General features: G+C 41.4%; 1 long non-coding RNA gene and 2 other non-coding genes across 3 annotated transcripts; 1 reads left to right on the top strand and 2 right to left on the bottom strand.

Annotated features, from left to right (window-relative positions):
* Positions 1-3,339: 3,339 nt before the first annotated feature.
* Positions 3,340-24,833, bottom strand: LOC132015217 (uncharacterized). The gene is made up of 3 exons (XR_009403591.1): positions 24,771-24,833; positions 14,585-14,662; positions 3,340-3,741 (listed from the first exon to the last, which is right to left on the bottom strand). It is a non-coding gene; the product is annotated as an uncharacterized LOC132015217 (long non-coding RNA).
* Positions 17,905-18,009, top strand: LOC132017012 (U6 spliceosomal RNA). Its single transcript, XR_009404100.1, has one exon. It is a non-coding gene; the product is annotated as a U6 spliceosomal RNA (small nuclear RNA).
* On the bottom strand, positions 24,469-24,550 carry TRNAS-UGA (transfer RNA serine (anticodon UGA)). The gene has a single exon. It is a non-coding gene; the product is annotated as a tRNA-Ser (tRNA).
* Positions 24,834-25,322: the final 489 nt, after the last annotated feature.

The raw sequence follows: 25,322 nt of genomic DNA, 5'->3' as shown, positions 1-25,322 counted from the left end.
TCTATACTGCCTAGGGCCATCAATACTTTCAATGCCATCCCAATCAAAATTCCACTGGCATTTTTCAAAGAGCTGGAACAAACAATCCTAAAATTTATATGGAACCAAAAGAGACCCCAAATTGCTAAGGAAATGTTGAAAAAAAAAAACAAAACTCGGAGCATCACGTTGCTTGATTTCAAGCTTTACTACAAACAGTGATCACCAAGACAGCATGGTACTGGCACGAAAACAGACATATAGACTAGTGGAACAGAGTAGAGAGCCTAGATATGGACTCTCAACTCTATTGAGGACTCTGTGGTCAAATATTGACTCTATGGCCAAATAATCTTTGACAAAGCAGGAAAAAATATACAGTGGAAAAAGAAATTTCCTTCAATAAATGGTGGTGGGAAAATCAAACAGCTATGTGTAGAAGAATGAAACTCGACTATTCTACACCATACACAAAGATAAACTCAAAATGAATAAAAGATCTCAATGTGAGGTAGGAATCTATCAAAATCCTAAAGGAGAACATAGGCAGTAACCACTTCAACATCGGCCACAGCAACTTCTTTCAAGATATGTCTCCAAAGGCAAAAGAAACAAAAACGAAAATGAACTTTTGGGACTTCATCAAGATCAAAAGCTTCTGCACAGCAAAGGAAACAGTCAACAAAACAAAGAGGCAACCCACGGAATGGGAGAAGATATTTGCAAATGACACTACAGACAAAGGGCTGATATCCAAGATCTATAAAGATATCCTCAAACTCAACACACACAAAACAGATAATCATTTAAAAAAATAGGCAGAAGACATGAACAGACACTTGCCCAAAGAAGACATACAAATGGCTAACAGACACCTGAAAAAATGTTCATCATCATTAGCCATCAGGGAGATTCAAACCCAAACCACATTGAGATACCACCTTACACCAGTTAGAATGGCCAAAATTAACAAGACAGTAAACAACAAGTGTTGGAGAGGATGTGGAGAAAATGAAACCCTCTTACACTATTGGTGGGAATCTAAGTTGGTGCAGCCACTTTGAAAAACAGTGTGGAGATTCCTTAAGAAATTAAAAATAGAGCTACTTATGACCCTGCAATTGCACTACTGGGTATTTACCCCAAAGATATAGATATAGTGAAAAGAAGGGCCATCTGTACCCCAATGTTCATAGCAACAATGGCCACAGTTGCCAAACTGTGGAAAGAACCAAGATGCCCTTCAATAGATGAATGGATAAAGAAGATATGGTCCATACCTCCAACAGAAAGGATGAATACCCAACTTTTGTATCAACATGGACAGGACTGGAAGAGATTATGCTGAGTGAAATAAGTTAAGCAGAGAGAGTCAATTATCATATAGTTTCCTTTACTTGTGGAGCATAAAGAATAACATGGAGGACATTGGGAGATGGAGAGGAGAAGTGAGTTGGGGGAAATCAGAGGGGGAGACAAACCATGAGAGACTGTGGACTCTGAGAAACAAACAGGGTTTTGGAGGGGGAGGGTGGGGTGAACCTGGTGGTGGGTATTATGGAGGGCACGTATTACAATGGAGCACTGGGTGTCATGCATAAACAATGAATTTTGGAACACTGAAAAAAACAAAATTAAATTTAAAAAAAGGATGAAAAGAAAAAAGAAGACGTTTTTACAGGATTTCTTTTGTTATATATAGTAAGTTATATATTTATAAACTATGTTCTCACAGTGAGAATAGGCCTGTTAGGTTGGAGTTATTGATGATCATGTATAGTCTGTGATTATTTTTTAGTTTGTAAACAAGTGAATGAAAAATTAAGAAGAAAAACATTCTACTTTACTTATTTTTAAAGATTTTATTTATTTATTTATTTATTTATTTATTTGAGAGAGAGAGAGAGAATGTACACACAAGCATGGGGAGGGTCGGGGAAGAGGAAGAAGCAAGCTCCGTGAGGCAGGGCTTATCCCAAGATTCTAGGATCACAACCTGAACCAAAGGCAGACAACCAATTGAGCCACCCAAGAGCCCCAAAGAAAAACAATTTTAGAGCAGGGGTTCCTTAGTCAATGATAGAGTTTTCACTAGTCAGTTACAGAGTTTTCACTGGTGTTCATAGCAAAATGAGAGAAAAAAGAATATAGAAAGTTTTTCAATTTTAATTTATTTATTTTTAAAGGTTTCATTTATTTATTTGAGAGAGAGAGAGAGACAGATAGCAAGAGAGAGCACGAGGGGGAGGTGGAGAGAGGGAGAGGGAGATACAGACTCCCCACCGAGCAAGGAGCCCAAAGGGGGTATAATCCCAGGACCCTGGGATCATGACCTGAGCCAAAGGTAGACACTTAACTGATTGAGCCATGCAGGCAGTCTAGTTTTGTTTTTGTTTTTCAAGCTACATTATTTAGAAATTATGTCCTTTGTGGTTTAAAATGTGCTTCCTTTTATGAAATAATATCATAGTAGATTGTGTTAGTTTGCAAGGGCTGCCATAACAAAATACTACAGACTGGGTGGTTTAAATAATGTTTCTCACAGCTCTGGAGCTAAAAATCCAAGATCAAGTTATCTGCAGGTCTTTAAAAAATTTGTTTGTTTGCTTGTTTTTTGAGATTTTATTGTGGGAGAGCACAGTTAGGGGAGTGGCATGCAGAGGGAGAGGGAGAAGCAGGCTACCTGCTCAACAGAGAGCTTGTTGCTGGACTCCATCCCAGGACCCTGGGATCATGACCTGAGCTGAAGGCAGAGGCTTTAACCCACTGAGCCACCCAAAGGTCCCTGCAGGCTTGTTCTTTTTTCTGAGCCCTCTCTTCTTGGCTTGCTGCCTTCTCAGTGTGTCCTCACATGACCTTTCTGTGTGCACAAACACCCCCGGTATTTCTGCCTCCTCTTATGAGGATAGCAGTCATATGGGATTAGGGCCCCACTCTACAGCTTCCTTTCAACACATTCACCTCTTTAAAGAACTTATTTCCAAATAAGGTTACATTCTAAGGTGAGGAGGATTAGGACTTCAGCATATGAGTTTTGGGGTTATACAATTTAGTATAAAGGAAAACTTTGTTTTTCCTTTTTCTTGGATGAAACTTTTTTTTTTAAGCAAATACAATTTCGTGTTTGTTCCCTTAATTTTATTTGAATTTTTACCTTTTGTCAAATAAAAAATCAAAGCCAGCTGTTTAGAGAATTATTTCTATTAAAATTTTACCATTTCAGTAAAGTGTGATTTGGCATTGTTACCATACTGCAAATTTTTGCTTCAAAATAGAAACAGAGTAATTTTTTAAGGCATGTTTTAAATTTTATTGGAAAATAAAGTTTTTATTCAAAGAACATTAAAAGACTAAGGACCAGGGGCGCCTGGGTTGGCTCAACTGTTTAAGCAACTGACTCTTGATTTTGGCTCAGGTCATTATCTCAGGGTTGTGGGATTGAGCCCTGCTCTGGACTATTTGCTGGGGGGTGGAGACTGCTTACAATTTTCCCTCTTCCTCTGCCCTTCCCCACTCATTAAAAAAAAAAAGACAAAGGACCTGTGTGGGAATTGGTGTGAAGAGAAATAAATCTCAAGCTCAACTGGGCTGGACATGGGGCTCTTCTCCTGAGATTGGGGGGTCTCAGGGAAGGCCTGGTTGGGGTGCCGCTGGGTCTGGTAGAAGGTCAGGAAGCAGTCAGAGAGCACCAGGTCGCAGTGCGGAACTGGGGCCAGCGGTGGAGGTCAGCCTCGGCAGCCTTAGCAGCTCACCAGATACTTCCTGGAAATAGAGCACGTTAAGTTAATAAAATGAACTTTTGGGCTACAGTTGCCTGTCATAAGGCTTGTGTGGCCCAGGTGAGCCCTCAAACAAATACTAGACTGAACAAGGGAATTTTTGAATCTAAGAATCAGGTTTTTAATTTTTCCCCCCTGTTTTCCACCAGACTGATTTACAGCACAGATGACTTTGAGCGCTTGTCGAGGGGCAAACCGCTCCCACTCCTGCAGTCCACTTCGTTTTTATTACGAATGCACTTCCCAGTTGTTGACAAGATTGAGAACAGCTCTTGTTCACTCTTCTCTCCCATGATGGCCTGAAACCTTCAAGTAAGAAATGAGAAATAGCTCCACTAGATTGTGAGTTTATGATGGGTCACGCTCTATATAGCACTTCCTGTACTTGCTCTCTTGTAACTTAGCAGGACACCTTTTATTCTTAAATACTTACATACTTTCCTGAAACCAAAGTTTATAAAGGGAGGAAACTGTGCTTTGATAATGTAGCTTTTCTCTTTGAATGAAAAATAAGGCGAAACCTGGACAAGTTTTTTTCAATAATTTGTTTGAATTCTCCAGTGTGTCTAGCAACTATGGTCACACGTATGTACAACAGCACATTTTCAAAGCCATTTATTTTTGGGTTATGGCTTAACTTCATGACATAGCAAACTGATGATGAAAAGAATTTTATTATTGAGTTCTTTTTTTAAAAAAAGATTTTATGTATTTATTTGACAGAGAGAGCATGAGCAGGGATAAGATCAGAGGGAGAAGCTGACTCCCCATGGAGCTGGGAGCCCAATGCGGGACTCGATTTTGCGACTCCGGGATCATGACCTGAGCCAAAGGCAGTTGCTCAATCAACTGAGCCACCCAGGTGCCTTATTATTGAGTTCTTAAGTCAGATCTAAATGATGAAGATAATTTGATTCTCTCATATTTGATATCGAATGATATTGAATGAATGAGTGAATGATAATGAACAAGACACATTTCTTTAAAACATTATTATTTTTTTTTTAAGATTTTATTTATTTGACAGAGAGAGATCACAAGTAGGCAGAGGCAGGCAGAGAGAGAGGAAGTGAAGCAGGCTCCCCACCAAGGAAAGAGCCCGATGTGGGACTCGATCCCAGGACTCTGGGATCATGACCTGAGCTGAAAGCAGAGGCTTTTAAACCACTGAGCCACCCAGGCGCCCCTCTTTAAAACATTATTATGTGATATTGTGCTAGCATTTGTCTAAGATATAAAAATCCTTAAGTCATGTTTATGTTCTCAAGTAGCTAATAATCTAGTGAAATAAGACAGGCACATGAATGTTTTATAGTTAACAGAAGCATATCGAATTAGTTTAAAGAATGTGTTGTGTTTAGAATATTCCTGGCACATAGTAATCCCTGTGTGTTATTTACTATTCCTACTATATTATTAAGTAGGTATGCTCTAAGGAGTGAGCCAGCCAGCCACTCTGTTACTGTAACAAATAATAGAAGTGTGGCCTCTGTTCCCTGGACCACTCCTCTATCTCAGAAGCATCATTTCTTGCATGTCTTTTCTTGGATATCTTGTGCGTTTACACACATACAAGTATTTCTTTTCTTTTCTTCTTCTTTTTTTTTTTTTAGATTTTATTTATTTGACTCAGAAACAAACTGAGGGTTTTGGAGGGGGAGCACTGGGTATGGTGCATAAACAATGAATTTTGAAACACTGAAAAATTTTTTTAAAATTTTTATTTATTTGAGAGAGAGAGCGAGAGAGCGCACGAGCAGTGGGGAGGGGCAGAGGGAGAGAGAGAGGCAGACTCCCTTTTGAAGGGGGAATCTGACTCAGAGCTCCATCTGGGGACCGCAGGGTCATGACTTGAGCTGAGGCAGACGCTTAACCGACTGAGGCACCCAGCGCACCTGTATTTCTCTTCTTTGCATAGATGGTAGCGTACTATTTACAGTGCCGCACGCCTTCATTTTTTCAGTTGCTGTATCTTGGAGCTTTTTCCTTTTTAGTGCATTAGTGCTAACTTGTTCTTTGTAGGTGCTTTATAACATTCCATGGTGTGGATGAACCACACAGTTTAACTTGTCCACTATTCTATTTGATACCTTCCAAGGTTATTTACATTTTTTTATAACACTACAATGAATAGCTTTGCACATAATATTTCTTGCATGTGAAGTACACTGGTAGGGTAAAAAGTTAGCACCGGAATGGATCAAAGAGTACTTACGTCCATTTCAGAGTTGATTACCATATTCTTAAACAAACAGCTGATGCAATTTGGCAAGTTTTAAAGATCTTAGGGTCATTGGATTGGAAAACCCAGAAAATAGTGTTTGTTCATTGGGATTGTTGCCTGCAGGGTTTTTTTTGTTTGATTGTTTTTTGTTTTTTTGCTTTTTAAGTCTAGGCCATATTTGTTGAGTAACTCAGCTTGAAGCACTGTATTTATGGAACAACTTACCCAAAACCTTCCCAGACCCCTGATATCAGGGGGTGACCAAGATATAAAACAATAATAAAACCAGAGTACACTTTTCTTCCAGTAACTTCTCATGGAGCCAGGGGGAGAACAGAGTGTTTTATCAGTGTTAAAGCTTCCTGCTTTCTGGGTGTCCTGAGATGCTGAAATGTAATTGTGAAATATTGTTGCTCCTTTAAGCAACAGGCAACTCAACAGAGCAACTCTGAAAAACCCAGACAGAATCCACAATTTCCTGGGATCCCGAACAGTTTCTAGTCCCGAGTGAATAGAAGAACCCTGCCTGTCAAAAATACGTCCCTGGATGAGCAAATTAGAAATGCAAAAAGTCTTGAAGCTATTTCTTGTAAAAAGCGAGCTGGATAAGAAGAAGATAACATTGTTTTCCTGCTTATGAATTTTCATATCCTTTCTGGGCCCAGATCTGATGGTGGTTACGAGATCAATCACAGCAGCAAGTGCCGATGACTAATGCATTTACCGAGAGGGGTCTTTAATTTCCTGGAGGCAAACACCATTACCCGCCACGTCCACAGTGAGGATGAGGAGATGCCAGGACCACTGGGGAGTCAGTGATGGAAGAAATTATAAAACTGATGCAATTACTGAGAAAATGATGAAATGTGTCACAATGAAAGGCTTCAGTTCCCTTCAATTTCAGGTTTTGTGATATGCATCAGTATGGCTGTGTCTGCAGCATTATTACTTCTCAGTTGCCTATGTCATCTCACCCTCATTGAGAGAGAAAATTCTGCAGCAGGCAGCTCATTCTCATCCTTTCTCCTCCCATCCAGGGTCTTTCATTTCTTTATTTTTACTTGGACAGTTTCTTGTATTAATTAGCTGCCCCGCATGAATGTTTTCATAGTGGAAGCTAGGTTAGGTTTACGGAGAACTAGGTCTTTCTCTTGTTCTAACGTGTGGGATATAGGGAAAAATCACTTGAGCTCTCAGATCCAGTTTCTTCTGCCTGTGGCTGGAATCTCCCCTTTGTAGAACACAAGGTCTCTGCCCACGACCAGGTCCAGAGCTGGCCCGCTTCGGGCCTCCATTGGCCCCATAGGTGTGGGCCCGAGAGGGAGTGTGTGGTTTAGAAGTCGAGGACTAGTGAGGACAGGGAAAGCAGAGATAGAGGATGTGTCTTCTCCATCCTTCTGATAACTTGTTCTTCCTTGATTTTTTTTTTAAGATTTTATTTTTTATTTTTGAGAGAGCATGGGCAGTGGGGAGGGGAGGGATGAGGAGGGGGAGAGATTGAGAGAGAGAGAAGTAGACTCCTGCTCAGCAGGGATCACCTAGGCAGATGAGGACAAGAGAGTCCATCAGGGTGGGGGATGTGTAGGGGGAAGAATTATGTGTCTCCACCAGCAGCAGCCAGCTAAAAATGCTGGTTTAGAAATTCCATCACTGCTTAAACAATAAAAATGTGACACTCAAAAATTTAGAAATAGTAACATCTAGGTGGCTCAGTTGGTTGGGCATCTGCCTTCACTCAGGTCATGATCCCAGAGTCCCAAATCGGGCTTCTTGCTCAGCAGGGAGTCTGCTTCTCCGCGCATCACCACCCCCCTTTTGTGCTCTCTTTCTCTCTTTCTGACAAATTAATCAGTACAATCTCAAAAAAAAAAAAAAAAGAAAATTTTAGAAATAAAACCTGATGTGGGAGAAAAAAATGCAGATGTGAAGGTTGTTCATCAGATAATACTTAAAGAGAAGTGATTGGCTATATGGCCCGAGGCAAGTTCTTTACTTTTATTTCTTTGAGCCCATTTCCTCTCTTATAAAATGAGAAGACATAAAACTCATTGTACCAGGAAGTGAAATGAACCCAGGAAAATTGTGAACCCAAACCAGACTGTTCTGGTTTTAATTTTCCTCTTCTGGTCTAAAGTCAAGGAATCAGGGATCTATGCATCAAGGCAAGGACTCGACATTGGCAGACATCCACAGTGATTTCATCCTTGGTGAAGATATGTGGTTAAGCGGTATCTCTGCAGAGAGGACTTAACCATCAGTATCACCTTGGGCAAGTTCACTAATGTCCTTGTGCTTCAGTTTCCTCATCAGTAAAATGGGATAGTAAATACCTTGATGTAGGACACAAATATTAACCACTAAAATATTAACTATTAATAGTAGCCATTGGGAAAGAAAGAGAGTGACTAAAACTTTTTTTCCAGCACCTTCTCAAACTTTAGAATGGTGCTCCAGCATCACTCAGGAACTTCATACAAAGGCAAATTGTGGGAGCCCTACTTAGATCTACGGAGTTAGAATCCATGAGGGATAAGGCCCAGGACTCTGTTTGGATTCTCTCTGGAATCTCCATGGGATCCTTATGGATGCTGAAGTTTGAGCAATACTGTTTTAGAACTTTGCTCCCCAAAGTGTGGTCTAAAGCCCAGAATCATCAGCATCACCTGGGAACTTATTAGACATGAATCCAGGGCCCAGTCTGATACGCTAAGTTGCAATCTGCATTTTAACAAGATCCCCAGGTATTTCTATGCATGTTAAATCTTGAGAAGCACTGCCCTAGAATTGTATTTCTAATACAGTAGCCACTAGCCTTAGGTGGCTCTTTCAATGAAAATTAAATTAGTTAAAATGAAATAATATTATAGATGCAGTTCATTAGTCACACTAGCCATGTTTCACATGCTCACCTGCCACATGTGGCTAGTGGTTACTATTGGATAGTATAGATCACAGAACTTTTCTATCATCTTAGAAAGTTCTATTGGATGGTGCAGCTCTAGAATAATTATTCCAGGGCTTTTTTTTTTTGTAGGCACAGAGCATCTAGATGGAGCAAATTGCCTGGGATAAGGATGACAAACTAATGTTTAAAAAAGCCAGGCAGGTGAAGTAAATGAGTGAAGTGTGTCAATTATAAGAGAACAATGAACATAAACACAGTGGTCATTGGCCAGTGATACTCAACCTCTGTGCTGGGATTACCATTGGGAATACTGGGGACTCTGTAAACTGGGAAAGCAGGTTCCAGCCGATGGTTACCATGAAAGAGGTTAGGCTCTGGCTATCCTAGACAGTTTTATTTTTGTTTAAGGAGGTAGAAATCTGGATTTTTATGTGGGTCTTAAATTTTGATTACTAAACAAACACCTGATTCAGTATTACCAAACACCTGATTTGACCTTGGTGTTGTGGCCTGAAAATCAAGCTGTGTGGTTCTGCCTTGCCAAGATCAATTGTTTGCCTTATGTATATCATCCTTTATTGTCTCTATCATTTCTTCTCTTCTTTTGATTCCATCTTTGCTTTCTCTTTCCTTTTGTTCTTTTCTTTCTCATCCTCTAATTGTCCTTTCCTTCGGTAAGCATTTGCTATATGCTCTGTGCTGGGAACTGAGGATACAAAGATGAACTAACATTGTCTCTCTGCCTCAGACAGCCCAGTGCTTAGTGGGATACTCAGACATGAATTGAGGAAAAGATAGTGTAATTTGTGGGATGCCCCAGTAGTGGTGTATCCAAAGCCCTGCAGAGTGGTAAATAAAGGAGTGAATCAACTTTGACGTGGGAGAGGTCAGACAGGTCTTCACACGTGTGTGGACATTTGAGTTGGGTTTTGAAGGATGTGCAGGAGTTTTACACAGTGAAGAGCTGAGATAGGAGTGGGAGAGAGTATTTTTTAGTGGGAGGAGCACCTTGGAGACTTGACAATGCTTGGTTTGTTCGGAAGGAGAAAACTTCTGGATAGCTGATGTATAAGATATAAAAAGTTATTTACCAGAGTTCTCTGTTCTCATAGTCTGTCGGGTAGCCACTTCCCACCACCATTTGGGCCACTTGCCTCTACCCTCAGGCTCTTCTTACCACAGTCTTGTGTCCCCTGAATCTAAATCTTCCTTTTGAATCTTCTCCCACCCCTTACTGTCTTTTCATTCCCTCTACTCCCCTGCCTAGATCTCCCTCCATCCATTTAAAATTCAGAGTTCCCTTTATATATTCAAAATCATCCAGTGCTCAACTAATCAGAAGGAGAATAAAGATGCTGAGATTGTTAACTCACCTCTTAGGAAGGTGGTTTAAATGTCAATGGCTCTGAGAAACTTATTTGAATCCTGATTCAAACTTAGTGTTGAAAAACACTGAGAAAACTTGAGAGATGATTGGAAATTTCAACACTAACTGGATATTAATAATTGATATTTTTAGGTATGATAATGATATTATGGTTGTGTTGAAATAAGTTCTTATTTTTAGAGATGCATCAGATATTTTTGGATGAAATTATAAGAAGTCTGAGGTTTGCTTGAAAATAATATAGGAGGAGAGAGAGTGGATGAGATTCAGATGAGACAAGACTGGCTGTGTATTTATAATTGTTGAACCCAGGAAATAGCTACATAGGGTTCATTACACCAGACTCTATTTCTGCATATGTTTGCATATGTATTATGTTTGAAATACTGCATGATATTGGTTGAATTGAGTCCTTCAAAAAGATGTGTTAGGGGCGCCTGTGTGGCTCAGTTGTTAATTGTCTGCCTTCAGCTCAGGTCATGATCCCAAGGTCCTGGGATGGAGCCCTGTGTCGGGCTCCCTGCTCAATGGGAAGACTGTTTCTCCCTCTCCCATTAACCCGTTTGTGTTCCCTCTCTCTCTGTGTCTCTCTCTGTCAAATTAATAAATAAAATCTGTAAAAACAACCCCCCCCAAACCCACAAAAAGATGTGTGTTAAAGTCTTAACTCTTAGAACAACTGAATATGACCTTATTTGGAAAATAGGGACTTTCCACATGATATCAAGCTAAAATGATAGGGTTGGTCCTAATCCAATATGATTGGTGTATTTTTATAAGAAGAGGAAAACTTACATGGTCAACTAATATTTGACAAGGAAGCCATGAGGGGGAAGGAGTAATTCTTAATAATCGGTGTTGGGAAAACCGGATGACTGCATACAAAAGAATGAAATGATATCTCTGTCTTACACACTCACAAAAATGAAGTCGAAATAAATTAAAGATTTAAACATAAGATCTTCAACTGTGAAACTCCTAAAAGAGAATATAGGAAGAAAACTCCTTAACATTGGTCTTGGCAATGGTTTATTTTGGATAGGACACCAAACATAGGCAATGGAGCCAAAAATAATAACTGGAACTATATCAAACTAAAAAGGTTCTGCTCAGCAAAAGAATCAATAAAATGAAAATATGACCTACAGAATGGGAGAAAATATTTGCAAGTCAATTCCCAATAGTGAGTTAATATTCGAAATATATAAAGAACTCATACAACTCAATAGCAAAAACCTCAAATGATCCTTTTTTTAAAATAAAGATTTTATTTATTTATTTATTTATTTGTCAGAGAGAGAGAGAGAGAGAGAGAGGACATGAGAGAGAGAGAGGGTGGGCTGCAGATAGAGGAAGAAGTAGGCTCCTTGCTGAGCAAGGAGCCCGATTAGTGACTCTGGGATCATGACCTGAGCCAAGGGCATATGCTTAACTGACTAAGCCACCCAGGTGTCCTAACAGAAATAATCCTATGAAAAATGGGCAAGGGAACTGAATAGACAGTTTTTCAAATTTGTATCTTTATGCACTCCTATGTTTATTGCAAGATGATTCACAACAGCCAAGATATGCCAAGATATGCCAGATGACTGTCAACAGATGACTGGAAAAAGAAGTTATGATACACACACACACAAACACAGGCACACACACATGCACACCCATGCACACACATGGGAATATTATTCAGCCATAAAAGTGAAGGAAATCCTGCCGTTTACAACAACATGGATGAAACTTGAGGGTATTATTCTAAGTGAAATAAGTCAGACAAAGAAAGACAAATACTGTATGATATAATTCATATGTGGAATCCAAAAAAGCTGAACGCATAGAAACAAGAGTAGAATAGCATTTACCAGGGGCTGGGGGTGGGGGTGGGAGAAATGGGATGTTGGTCACAAGGTACAAACTTCCAGTTATGAGACAAATAAGTTCGGGAGACTCTAATATATAGCCGGTAATTATAGTTAATAATACTGTATTGTATACTTGACAGTTGTTAAGAGAGTAGATCTTCAAGGTTCTCATCACAAATAAGAAATGGCAATTATGTTACATGATGGAGGTGTTAGCCATCACCACTGGCGGTAAGCATTTTGCCACATACAGGTGTAAGATATCAACACATAGTACACCTTTACTTTATGCAATGTTGTATATCAATTACATGTCCATAAAGATGGGAAGAAAGAGTGGGGTTTGGACAGAGACACACAGGGGGATGCCTTGTGACTGGCAGAAGCAGAGCCTGGAGTGATACAGGGGCAAGCCAAGGAATGTCAAGGACTGATGGCCAACACCAGAAGCTAGGAAGAAGCAAGGAAGAATTCTCCTTTCTAGCCTTTGGATGGAACATGATCCAGCTTACACCCTGATTTCTAGCCTCCAGAACTGTGGGGGAATAAATTTTTGTTGGGACAAGTCACCCAACTTGTGACTCTTTGTTATGATAGTCCATGGAAACGAATAACTTCTCAATAAAGTGAGGGGCTTGGGCTACACCAGGAAACCTTCCTTATCTACCTCACACTGGCTCAGGTGCTCCTTTTCCACCTGAACCAACCTGCTCCTACTGTACCAGGCATCATCCCATTTGTCCCTGGTTACCCTCTGTCACTGCCACAGGATTGTGAGCTCCTTGAGGCAGGGACTGTTTTGTTCACCACTGGATCCCCATGCCAAGTCCCTGGCTTCTCACTTAGTAGATGCACGACAGAAGTAACCTGTCACAACAACACTGTATTTATGGTAAATCTGTAAAATGGGTGGTAGAGGGGTGCCTGGGTGGCTCAGTCGGTTAAGCGACTTCCTTTCCGCTCAGGATCTTGGGATCAAGCCCTGGGTGGGGCTTCCTGCTCAGCAGGGCAGTCTGCTTCTTCTATCCACTCTCCCACTACCCCTGCCCCTGTGAGTGCTCTTTCTCTAAGTAAACAAATAAAATCTTTAAAAAAAAAAATGTGGCAGAATTTCCCTTTCGGAGAGATACAGAAGAAGCCATTTGTCTGCATGTAACTATTTTAACTCTTTGGACTCTGCCAGGTCCCTCTCTTCCATATCTTCTTTGGGATCAGTCTCCCTCATCCTTTCTCCCCTTCCAGAGGCTCCACCTCACTGTGTTTGACGTTAGAAATACATTTGGTACAATGCCCAAAACTGTGCTGAGGATAACTAACGTGCTCGCCTGGGGTAGATTTTTTTTTTTTTTGGACTGTGTTAAAAGTTTCGTGCTTTTTAGTGATGAGAGTTAAGCCTTACAATTGGTTTCAGAGAGGAAACAAGAAAGAGGCAGAGTACTATCGGTGTTTAACAAGGCCTTCGAAGAAGGATTTTTCTTTGCTCAAGGGAAGACATCAGAACTGCAGATATGCATGTACAGTTGAAGCCCTGAAGAAAAATGAGCCAGAAAAAGCACTTCAAACACATATAGGTTGGTTTCTGCAGTGCCTATGGAATGAGATTTTTTCCTTAGGAGTGTTTCCATTTCAGAAATAAGGAAAATTTCGTGATGCAAAGTAACCATGTGAAGAATGTATAATCTGTCATACAGCGATTTTAGCAGAGTGATACATTAAGACAGGCATGTTGTTGGACTGGTTTTACAAACTGCCTGGCTGTTTCGCTATATGGTGGTTTTCAGGATTGTTTTTACTCTAAATTTCTATGCTTCTTTGAGTAGAATCTTTTCTATTCCACTTTCAAAATAATTCAGAGTATGTTCTACCCAGACTAAAAGTTTATGGAAGTTATGACAATGAAATGTAAAGCTTTTTTTTTCTCCCAGCAGTGTATTTGCATGGCCCTCAAGAAGTTTTCCTTCAAATCTTTAAGGTAGAGTCACCATTATTCCTCAGATGGCCACAAGATGGCAGCTTTGGGCTAATAGTAGTAGAAAGATCCACCCAAAAAGCATTTGCTGGTTGCTGTGATGGTGCAAAAAAGACTCAAGACCTGGTTGTTTCTTGGCCTCTCCATCTCCACAGTGTGCTTCCCAAGTTTTATATAAGGCAGAGTTCTGGCTATCTGTGTTGGTCCCTCAGACCCACCCTCTGCTGTCCTCAGCTGCAGAGGCTGACCAGTTACATTTGGTCAATGGGGGAGGCCCAGGCAGGGAACAGAGGGGACAGAAGAATGACGAGGGACAGTTATCCCCCTGCAGGATCACCTTGCACTACTTGTGTCCCCTAAAGGGAGGTCACTGCTCTTCTTTTCAGAATGTTTCTTCTGGGTCCCGGTGGCTGCTCCTTCCCCTCTTGGGAATGGTAAAAGCTTTTCTGTCCCCTTGTGGTTTTCCTGGACTTTCTCCTTACCTTTGTAAATTGTTCTGGGAACAGTGAGTAATACGCTTTCTTTCAGTGGCAGTCTTCTGATCTGTTGACCTCCCACACCTGAATAATAATAAAACCTACATTGTACTTATTTATTTATTTTTAAAAGATTTATTTATTTATGTTTAAGTAGTCTCCACCCCCAACGTGGGGCTCAAACTCATAGCCCTGAAATCAAGAGTCGCATGCTTCACTGACTGAGCCAGCCAGGTACCCCAAACCTACATTTTATTTATTTTTTTAACTTAAATTCAACTAGTCAACATATAGTATATCATTAGTTTCAGATGTGATGTCAGTAATTCATCAGTTGCATATAACACCCAGTGCTCACCAAATTACATGCCCTCCTGAATGCCCATCACCCAGTTACCCCATCTGCCCAGCCATCTCCCCACCAGCAACACTGTTTTTTATAGCTAACAGTCTCTCACGGTTTGTCTCCCTTTCTGATTTCTTCCTATTCAGTTTCCCCTCCCTTCTCCTTTGATCCTCTGCACTATTTCTTATATTGCACATATAAGTGAAACCACATGATAATTGTCTTTCTTTGATTGACTTATTTTGCTCAGCATAATACCTTCCAGTTCCACCCATGTCGATATAAACAGGAAGATTTCATTCTTTTTGATGGCTAATATTCCATTCTTTATATGGGCCACATTTTCTTTATCCATTCATCTGTTGATGGACCTCTGGGCTCTTTCCACAGTTTGGCATTGTGGACATTGCTGCCATGAACACTGGGGTGCAGGTGCCCCTTTGAAAGCATTTTCAAATATGTGGAATGCATAAGGGAACTGTCATATACTTAACTCGAAGAAGGAACATTGTATGGAAAGTATTTTCAACTAACATCTTCTTGCATGAAGATAGAAGCATAAAACATGCATTTTAAAACAGATACAAATGTTTTGATACTTTTATCATTTTTAGAAAGTGACTAGCTCTCCCCAGATCTGTGACATTATAGAAGAGTAGTAACTGGGTAATGTTACAGCTCTGTGGGGGGGTTTCACTGGAAAGACGAAAACTTCTATTGTAATTTTCCGGTGCCCAAACATTCGCCCCAATGAAAAATTCTCAAATGCTGTAGTAATAATAATAGATAATAAAACAGAGCCACTAAAAAAATTGAAATATGAAGATATGGCCTAGTCAGCAACGGGCCTCTCTCAAGAGAGAGTCTTGAGAAAATGGTGAGAGGGTTTTGTTTTTGTTTTTAAATGAAGCTTGAAAGCACTGGGGAGGGGGAAACAAAGGATAATTTAGAAAGACATACTACTTGGGACGCCTGGGTGGCTCAGTGGGTTAAGCAGCTACCTTCGGCTCAGGTCATGATCCCAGCGACCTGACCTTCGGCTCAGGTCATGATCCCAGCGTCCTGGGATCAAGTCCCACATTGGGCTCCTTGCTCAGCAGGGAGCCTGCTTCTCCCTCTCCCTCTGCCTGCCATTCTGTCTGCCTGTGCTTGCTCTCTCCCCCTCTCTCTCTGATAAATAAATAAAATCTTAAAAAAAAAAAAAAAGAAAGACATACTACTTGAAGGTGGTATTGATATTTTAATACATGTTAGAAAAGAGTGGCTCAGGAAGCATCAATCTGCCTGAGCAGTGGTCATTTTTCAAGCCTGGATGAATGTAAACAAAAATCAAATTGTCACAAGTAGATCTGAACGATATATTGGCTAATTTCCATTGCAAAAAGAACAAGAAAAGCAATAGATAAGAGGGTGTATGAGGCTCTTTGCTTGCATTTTAGAAATAAATTCGTTTCTAATGAGAATGCATCGTCAGAGAATGCACAGCAAAGCAGTGGGGACTGTGCTATATTAATGTAGGTACTGAAAAAATTCAAGTCTTTCATCTCACCCCTGAAATGTTCTTCAAGTAGAAGTAGTAACCGAGAGTGGGTCCCACGGACCTCCCATCACTCCCTTGCCTTATAAATAACCTTTGTCATGCTGCAGGGAAGTTTCCAGACCTGCATTTTTTGTAATCCAGTCTTTCCTGTCCTTTTTTATGACCAGAGGCAGTGAGTACTACACCCAAAGAACATTTGAGTCAGTAGGGGCTGTAGTCACAGGAATTATTATTGAAGCGTCTTGAATTCTTAATAAGAATTCATTAAGTCCAATAGTTTCTGGTAGAATATGGAGAGAAGGACAGAGAGAGGAAACCGAAGTAGGAAGAAAAGAGACTGTTTCCAAGAACTAACTCATTTGGGATGATTTTTTAAAAAAAGATTTTATTTATTTAGGGTGCCTGGGTGGCTCACTGGGTTAAAGCCTCTGCCTTCAGCTTAGGCCCTGATCCCAAGGTTCTGGGATTGAGCCCTGCATTGAGCTCTCTGCTCAGTGGGGAGCCTGCTTCCTCCTCTCTCTCTCTCTGCCTGCCTCTCTGCCTACTTGTGATCTCTGTCTATCAAATAAATAAATAAAATCTTTTTAAAAAGTCTTTTTAAATAAAGATTTTATTTATTTATTTGACAGAGAGATAGATAGACCAGAAACACAAGCTGAGGTAGTGGGAGAGGGAGAAGCTTGCCTCCCACAGGGCAGGGAGCCTTATGAATTTGAACCATGAGACTATCTTACCTATTCAATAAGCAGTTAATGTGATTTAATTAAAAATTGGGATGAATTGGAGTTGGAAGAAGGAATGTCACACAGGCTGGGAAATTATATTTGTAAAACCAATAATGAACTACAAAAGACATAAAAAAAACCCCACAAAAAATCAGCCCAGCTAGGAGAGAATGTCAAAGTAACGACATGCCTCTGAGAGAAGGGTCTCATAAAGTTCTAAACATGTCCTCGGCCAGAGGAGCTCCGGGCGGCTTTGTGCATCAACTCCCAGGGAACTTGCTCAGTTCAGATAGTCTAGTTCAGAGAGACAATAAAGCATAAAAAATTCCACTCCAGTAATATGAATTAATAGCCTCTTTTGTTCCTGTCCAGGGACTTCCTCAGGATGATCCCAGACACCTTTATGAAGGACCTGCTCTGGGTAAAGAGGAAAGGAAGTGACAGCATGAGATCTCTTCCTCCATCCCCAGCAGTAAACCAGTTGTGACCTGTTTTGAGGGTTAAAGGAGATAATGTATGTAAAGCACTTACCACAGTGCCTGGCCTATGGTTGGAGCTCAGAAAATGGCAGTTATTCCTGCACCGTGAAGTAGGAGTAATAATTATTATCACTTAGTAGATAAGGAAATTAGGTCTCAGAGAGGTTAAGTCACCTGCCTGAAGTAACACAGCAAGAAAGGGAAGGAGCCTGGATTTGAAATCTGGTGGCTCTGGGGTTCATTTCAGCAGCACATATACTGAAATTGGAATGAAACAGAGGAGATTAGCATGGACCCTGCACAAGGATGACACACAAATTCATGAAGCCTCATGGTTCTGACTTCAAAGCCCTTGTTCTTCCCACTCCCTCAAGATACTTCACAAATAAACCTGCCAATACGTATTCGAATCACATCCTAAGGTTCACGGTTTTGTTTGCAACAGCAGATACAGATAGAGCATTTATTTTTTTCAGAGCAGTAGCCTATGTTGCAAACTACAGAAAGAGGATCTGCACCCTTTCAGTCTCTTTAGTGAGTAGAACATAAGAGCATAATGCACAGGAGAAGATTCTAGAAGGTTCTGGGCTCTTCTGATGTATTGAGATAAAATGATCTTAGAAAACATTCACTCCCAGTTTTGCCTTATGTATTTTTATTGATGTCTTTTCTTGGTATCTTCATGTTAATGAAAATCTCAAGATTTTATAGCTATGTTAACTAGTCTCTTAACAGTGTCACAGTTAATCATATCTTAATATTATACTTGGAAAGACCTTTTTATTATACTGGGGTGAGTCCTCTGGCCGCTGGGCCAAATCCAGCCTGCTACCTGCCCTTGGAAATAAAGTTTATTTGGAACATGATCACACTCATTTGTATATGGCTTTTTTCCATGCTGCAAAGGCAGAGTTGAATAGTTACACAACAGAAATTACATGACCTGCAAAGATAAGAATATTTACTAGCTGACCTTTTATAGAAAGTTTGCTGATCTCTACCCGAGAGTCATGTGCAAAAAGTAAGCATGAAAAAGAAAAGTAAGCATGGCATTTCTGTGCTCCAACATTCTAACACACATTATTTCAAAACACTAAGTCTCTTTCCACTGATGTATATGTCTTCACATCTGGAAGCTAAGTCCCTTTCACATAGATACCATCTCTGGGAATGACTTGTGTTGTCAGGTAAACTGTGTCTAAAGTTCCTCACTAGACAAACACTCTGAGAATCTTAAATGAATATGAATATGTCTGGGGGGAAACATAGTCCCTAAAAGTCTTTGGGGACAAATGTGGTGTCAAGGAACAAAGGACTCTAAGATCCCTCCCATGGGACTATGGGACAGGAGCTAATCAGGTAGGGGGTGTGGCCAATCTCAGTGCCTGAGTGAGCTTACTAACCCCTGACTCTTCTTTACCCCTGACCTCAGGCAGCAGAAAGTAGAAAGAGCATAAAGCCCACGCCCCGGGCCATGCTCTCTGTTCCTGGAGTCTTCTGAATGGCCTAGAGATGTCAAAGGAGACCTGGCCTTGCTTTCTCAAGCCTCCCAAGCAGCTCAATGCCAGACAAAAGCAGTGATAGTACATATAAGTCTATCATATCCTGTCTTTAGGTCTCAGAGTCCAATCTCTGAAAGCATGTCCCCAGACCTAAGACAAACGAGTAGATACTGGGGACAGTGGGAAGGAAGTGGAAATACCTCGTTTAACATGACATCTAGTCTATTAGCTTGGGTGAACTTGACAGATCAACTTCATGGAGGCTGGGAAGGAAACTAGTCATTATAAGAAGAGCTGAAGGCTTTAAGTTTTTCCAACAGTGTTTCAAATAGAACACGTCATCTCAAAATACCAATATCAGATCTTCTCTCTCTAACTCTGCAGGGGCTAAGACTTAGCTGTCTCTATTAGTTGTCTGCATTCTAGTCTGCAGTGAGGGCCTAAGATCCAGTGTTCTGGGGGACATGGCACACTTGAGGGCAAGATCTCCAAAAGTGGGCCTGGGGGGCTTGTCAAAACTGGAAAGGACTTGGAATACAAGTTTACACATGTCCTCTGCCAGCCCTATCTTTCAATCCTTTTTTTGCTGCCTCAGTAAACAGCACTGCCTCCATTAATGAAACCTCTGGAGATGAACCTCCTTTACAATGAACATGATGTGTTAAAACAAAATAACAGCTTCATAAATCACACTAAACAGTACTGCAATATATCAGGTGGCTCTGGTGCGATATTCCTGCTGATCTATGCAGTCAGGGCACAAATCTCTCCGGGCACAGTTTTGATTCATCTCCCAGAGCTGAAGGAAAACAGAGTGTATCCACCCTCATTAGAGACTTTATCTCCCACTACTTCAGATATTCTGAGACCTCTTGCTCTCTGACTTTCCCAACCACAAATTTTGTTCAACAGAATTATTGATTGAGGGCCCCTCAATCGTCTGCCTCCCTGGCTCCAAGGGAATCCTGAAAAGCAAATTCGTGGCTTTTTCAGCTTCTGGGATGGGGCCCCCTAAGTACAAGATAAGGACATCTAGTGGTTAAAGGCACACACACACAGATACCCTGCACACATGTTCACACACAAGGAGAGATCAAGCAAATATTCATTCTAATGTATTACACAGTTTCATAAGTGTTGTGAAAAAAAATATAATAAAATGGTTTGAAATCATGTAAGCAGGGGACCTAACCAATTTAAGAGGAGGATGACACTGGAATGCGTAAAATTCCCAAGCTGAGAGAGTCAGGTCTCTTCAAGGAACTAAAAGAAAGGACAGTGCATCTGCTAGACAATGAATGGGAGAAGCCCAAGAGGTATGCTGCTTGGATCATTGGAAGACATGGGTTCATGCTAAGGGTTTTAAGGCTGTTTTGTTCAGAGTACACGGGCATCCCCAGAAGGGTTTTAAGGCGGAGGGTTATAAGATCAAACGTGCATTTTAAAGAAAATTTTGTTTTATGGACAACAGATTGGAAGGGAGGAGTGTGGAAGATAGGAGGCTGAGAAGTCGTGGAGGTGAGAGGTGGTGTTTAGACTGGGTGGTAGAGGTAGATTTGGTGAAGGATGGGAAGTATCAGGCTGATTCCAAGTGGGTGTGTCCTACTCCAAGGCTGGAGATGCCACAAACTGGGTGAAGAACTTGGAGAAGAACCTGGATCTGGAAGGGAAGGGATGATTATGAGTTCTGCATTTGCAAACAATTCACTGCAGTCTATTTACATTTAAAACCTTTGGCTTCTGGGAAGTTGCAGGATTTATCTTTTATTAATAGAAATGAGTTGAGAAAGATTTAGGTAAAAAGGAGACTTTGGTGTCATATTTATAACCTCCTCTGCCTTCTAAGGGGACACTTTTTAAATGCTGGGCACACTGAAGTCAATGCACAGAGAATTGCTCTGTATCATAAAGCAGTGAAAAAGTTGGGGACTGTAGGGCCAATCTTCAAGATCATGAATCTTGTGAAGTTGGATTGGAAACAGCAGGCTCCAGGGGATGCACAGGAGGGTGGGAGGGCAGGAGGACTCTGGAGGAACGGAAATGGAAAGAGAAATGGAAAGAGGAATCAAGTAGTGTCTTTCCTCTGAGGAGGGCAGAACCTCTTCCACATGTCCCCTCTGAAGTCTTCCATGGATTTTCCTTTCCGTGATTCTCAGCCATGGAGAGACCTGACATCAGGTTACATGGAGGTTACCAGGGTGACAGTGAACCACTCTCAGGGAGATGGGAATGGGAGTTGACCCACCGAGGAAAAGGTGCTGCAGGTGCTTGCTTCCTGACTCAGTCTGCCCTTTCAGGGCTAGAAGACAAGGGAATGGAAGAAAAAGTAAAAGAAGACGAGAAAGACATAAGAAAAAGGAAGACAATGGGAAGGGAAGGAGGGATATGTTGTTGGGGTTCTGTTCTCTCTCCTCTTCAATTAAAAACACCGAGAGAAGGACAATATATATTGTTATCTCATACTAAAGCAAAGGTCAGTGACTCTCAAAAGGAAAATGGCTGTTGACCTCCTCATCCCCTTCTCTGGGGTCTTCTTGGGGGGGACTGTGGATTTGTGTGCTTACTCCTATATTTATTCAGTCCTTTATCACAAATTCATTGAGTACCTTTTCTGTGCTAGGCAAGGGTATCACGATGAGAAACACAATCCCTTTATATATTTGCAGGGAAATTAGCACTTAGTGGGAAGACAGACAAACGACAGAAATATTTCAATGTGACCCTTGCTATTATAGGGAATAGGAGAATACACAAGGGTCTTATGAGTCAGCCTGGGGCATTGCAGGAATGTTTTACCCCCAAGGTAATACACTGAAGAGAAATCATGAGTTTCCATCATGTTGGTGGTGTGAGGAGGGAAACGATACCTGGTATTTGGAAGAGAGAGAAAAAAAGACTGAGGCTGAAAGCAGAAAACTTACCGACCTACTCTAAGGATTTTGAATAGTTCATAGAATTATCAGGAAGGCTGCAAAGTCACTTTTGGAGAATGGGAGAGGAGTAAGTTTGTTAGGCATAATCCAAGATCATTTCAGAATGACAGCACAAAACCAGTCTGGTAGAGACAGGAGGGTCAGTGATGCTCAACAGCTACAAACCCCAGTTGCAGCCTCGGTGCTGCTGCTGTTAGCAATGCCTGCGGTTGTTGTTATCGTGGCCTTGGCTCACCACTACCAGGATGAACCCTTATCCTCTCTGTTTCTTTGCATGAATGACTCAGATTGGAAGTTGCAGGTGGGCACGTTTGATTGTCTGCCTCCCTGGCTCCAAGGCAATCCTGAAAAGCCAATTCATGGCTTTTTCAGCTTTTGGGATGGGGCAGTCACATACCTGGATTCAAAAAGAGAAAGTCCTCCAAATAGAAAGGGAGTTCAAATCATGGGCAGCCCTCTTTTCCTAATAAGAGGAGAGGGATGAAGGCAAGACAAAGGTATTCCAGGTAATTGTATGTGAGTATGTAGAAAGGCTCAAAGGCATGAGCTAGCATGCTGTGCTGCCAGGCCTGCTAGTAACTCAAAAATAGGTGGGAGAGAAGGGAAGGAGGGCTGGGAAAGCGGACAGGGGACTTGTTTTGAAGGCTTTATGCCTACAAGTTTGGCTTTCCTGTTAGAGGGTTGTGGCAGGTTCGGCTAGGTGTCCACTCACTATCCATTGATGTTTCTTCCTTACCAATGAAATTCTAGTTTTGATTTGGGTAGCTCTACAGCCAGCGATACTTCCTTGTAGCTATCAGTGATTGCCATATTCACCGTTCAAGTCAATGAGACATAAACCGAGGATTCTTGTTTCTCCCTTTCCTAACTAAATACAGCTGTGAGCTCTGGAGGTATAGCAATCAACTTAGGATGGTAAGACAACCAGCAGGGAACGAGGCCCATGTATTAAAATGGCAGAACAAGAAGATGGAAAGAGCCCAGTTCCCGGTTTCATCTGAGACTTGCCTACTCCCAGATTTCTTGAGACACGCCCCACGTGTTTTTAAGTCACTAGAGTTGTATTTTCTGTTATTTGCAGCTGAATGTGATCCTGACTTTAAGGGGGAAGGAGACCAGATAGGACACTAATAAAATCATTTATAAGTGACTTCAGTGGGGACAGAAGAGGTAGGATTGGGCAGAGAGGATAGACTGAGGATGTGAATGTGGTGAATGTATATGTTCAGCCATGTCTCAAACGGGATGGGGGCTATGGGGGTGGAATTTACTTCAGGTATCACAGAAAACTATCCCTAGCATTGAAGTGTTAGGGAACGTCATGAGAACACCTGGAAAGCATGGAGTGAAAGCAGGTGAAAGGGAGCAGAATGGGGAGGTGTATGGTCTCAAAGACTAACCTCACAATATTTTTTTATTATTAAAAAATTACAACATACAAAATACAACAAACAAAATATATTGGGTCAATATACAAATTTTAGAAAACTCAGTTAAGCAAAAAAGTGTCCGTTAAAAATATTAAAACCCTCCCAAATTCCACTACCCAGAGGTAATAATTACTTCTAACATTTTGATTCTTTGCAGCCCCCATGTAGTCCTTTTTTCCCCGTTCTTACCACAAAAATGATTCTATAAATAGTTTAACGAAAATGTGACCATATTATGTATTGTTTTTCAATCTGCCCAACATTTTGCATTTGACAAAACTGAGAAGGGCTTTTTATGTCACTATCACTGTAGTGGCTACATGCAGTGCTCCATTCTGTGGATGTATCTATCATGGTACAGATGTCAAACTTTTAAACATTCTTATTTCTCATTTCATGCAGGGGGGGAATTGTTAAAGGTAATTCTGGGATTGAAGTAGTAGCATTAGCTTTGCCATCAGTTTTTTTTTTTTTTTAAGTTTTAATTTTAATTCTAGTATAGTCAACATACAATGTTTTATCAGTTTCAGGTGTAAAATATAGTGATTCAACAGTTCCATACATGACCCTGTGCTCATCATCTATTTAACCGCGCCCCCCACCCCCATCAGTTTTAACGTGATAGCTTCTTTGGGCTGTGACAGCCCCCAAAATTGCGCCAATATTTATCTTATTTTATTTGTATTTTGTCAACTTTCCTTCACATTGTGGAAAAAGATCCTAAAACCGTTACCTTGCTGGTCAGGACAAAGCAAGATTTTTCCCTTTAGTATAAACAGTACGTTTGCAGAGCTGACATTTACTAGCTTTCCTTTAACACTTTAGACTTCTCTGTAGGTGAGCCATTTAGCTTGCAGGCAAGGAAATGCAGCAGTTAGTAACGATTATCATTTAATGGCATACATTGAAAGAGGAAAAGAGAAGCTGCCGGCTTCCGCAGCGAGCAGGGTTCGAACCTGCGCGGGGAGACCCCATTGGATTTCAAGTCCAACGCCTTAACCACTCGGCCATCGCTGCTACAGAGGCGAAACGATCGCAGAGACACTTTAGTGCAATAACTGCGCGCACGCGCGTCCAGCCCACTAAGGGGCGGAGCCTACAAACTCCCCAGCCCAGTTCAGAGAGGCGTCAGAGGGTTCACCGCTCAAATTGTGTGAACTATACCGTGGAAACAGAGAACAGAAACTCCCTTAAGTAGTTTAAGTAAACTTTAAGTAGAAGGTCTGGGAAACCCTACCCTTCGCTGAGCTCCGAAAATCCCAAAGTTGCCTGGCTTCTGGTCGCCGACCATATTTTTGCCCGCCCACTCCCTTATTAGGTAATCGAGGTAGCTGTGAAACAAAGACCTATCCCATTCAGTGCTGCGGGCCTGCGCTCTGGGAAATTTCTGCGTTTCTGCGGGGGCGTGCGTCTTCGGCGCTTTCCTGAGTTGACCGCGTCGCTTTGACCCCTCCTCTTTGAGCGGAAAGGCGGGAGGCGGGAGGACTCGGGGTCGCTGTCTGTGGTCGCACCTGTCCCGAGCTTCTGCCCAAGCAGCCCTCTCTCATTCTTCCTCCAAGGGTCCCTGCTGGAGGAAATCCGGCCCCAAGTTGTCTCAGGTCTTTGAAGTGTTGAGCATTGGACGTAGTTTGAGAACCAAGTTCTGCGAATTAGGTCTGCTTTCTACCTTTAAATACCATTATTTTCTCCCTTCAGCACTAGCCCTCCCCTGCCCCCCCCTTTTTTGAGTTACTTAGTTAAAGGTCTCAGAAGCGGGTAGGTCGGTACTATGCCGCCTACTTCAGACAAC

The sequence above is a fragment of the Mustela nigripes genome, chromosome 4 (genome assembly GCF_022355385.1).
Source record: "Mustela nigripes isolate SB6536 chromosome 4, MUSNIG.SB6536, whole genome shotgun sequence".
In the NCBI taxonomy this organism is placed as follows: domain Eukaryota; kingdom Metazoa; phylum Chordata; class Mammalia; order Carnivora; family Mustelidae; genus Mustela; species Mustela nigripes.
The sequence above is the reverse complement of the archived record's forward strand: the minus strand, read 5'-3'. Positions and strand labels throughout refer to the sequence as shown.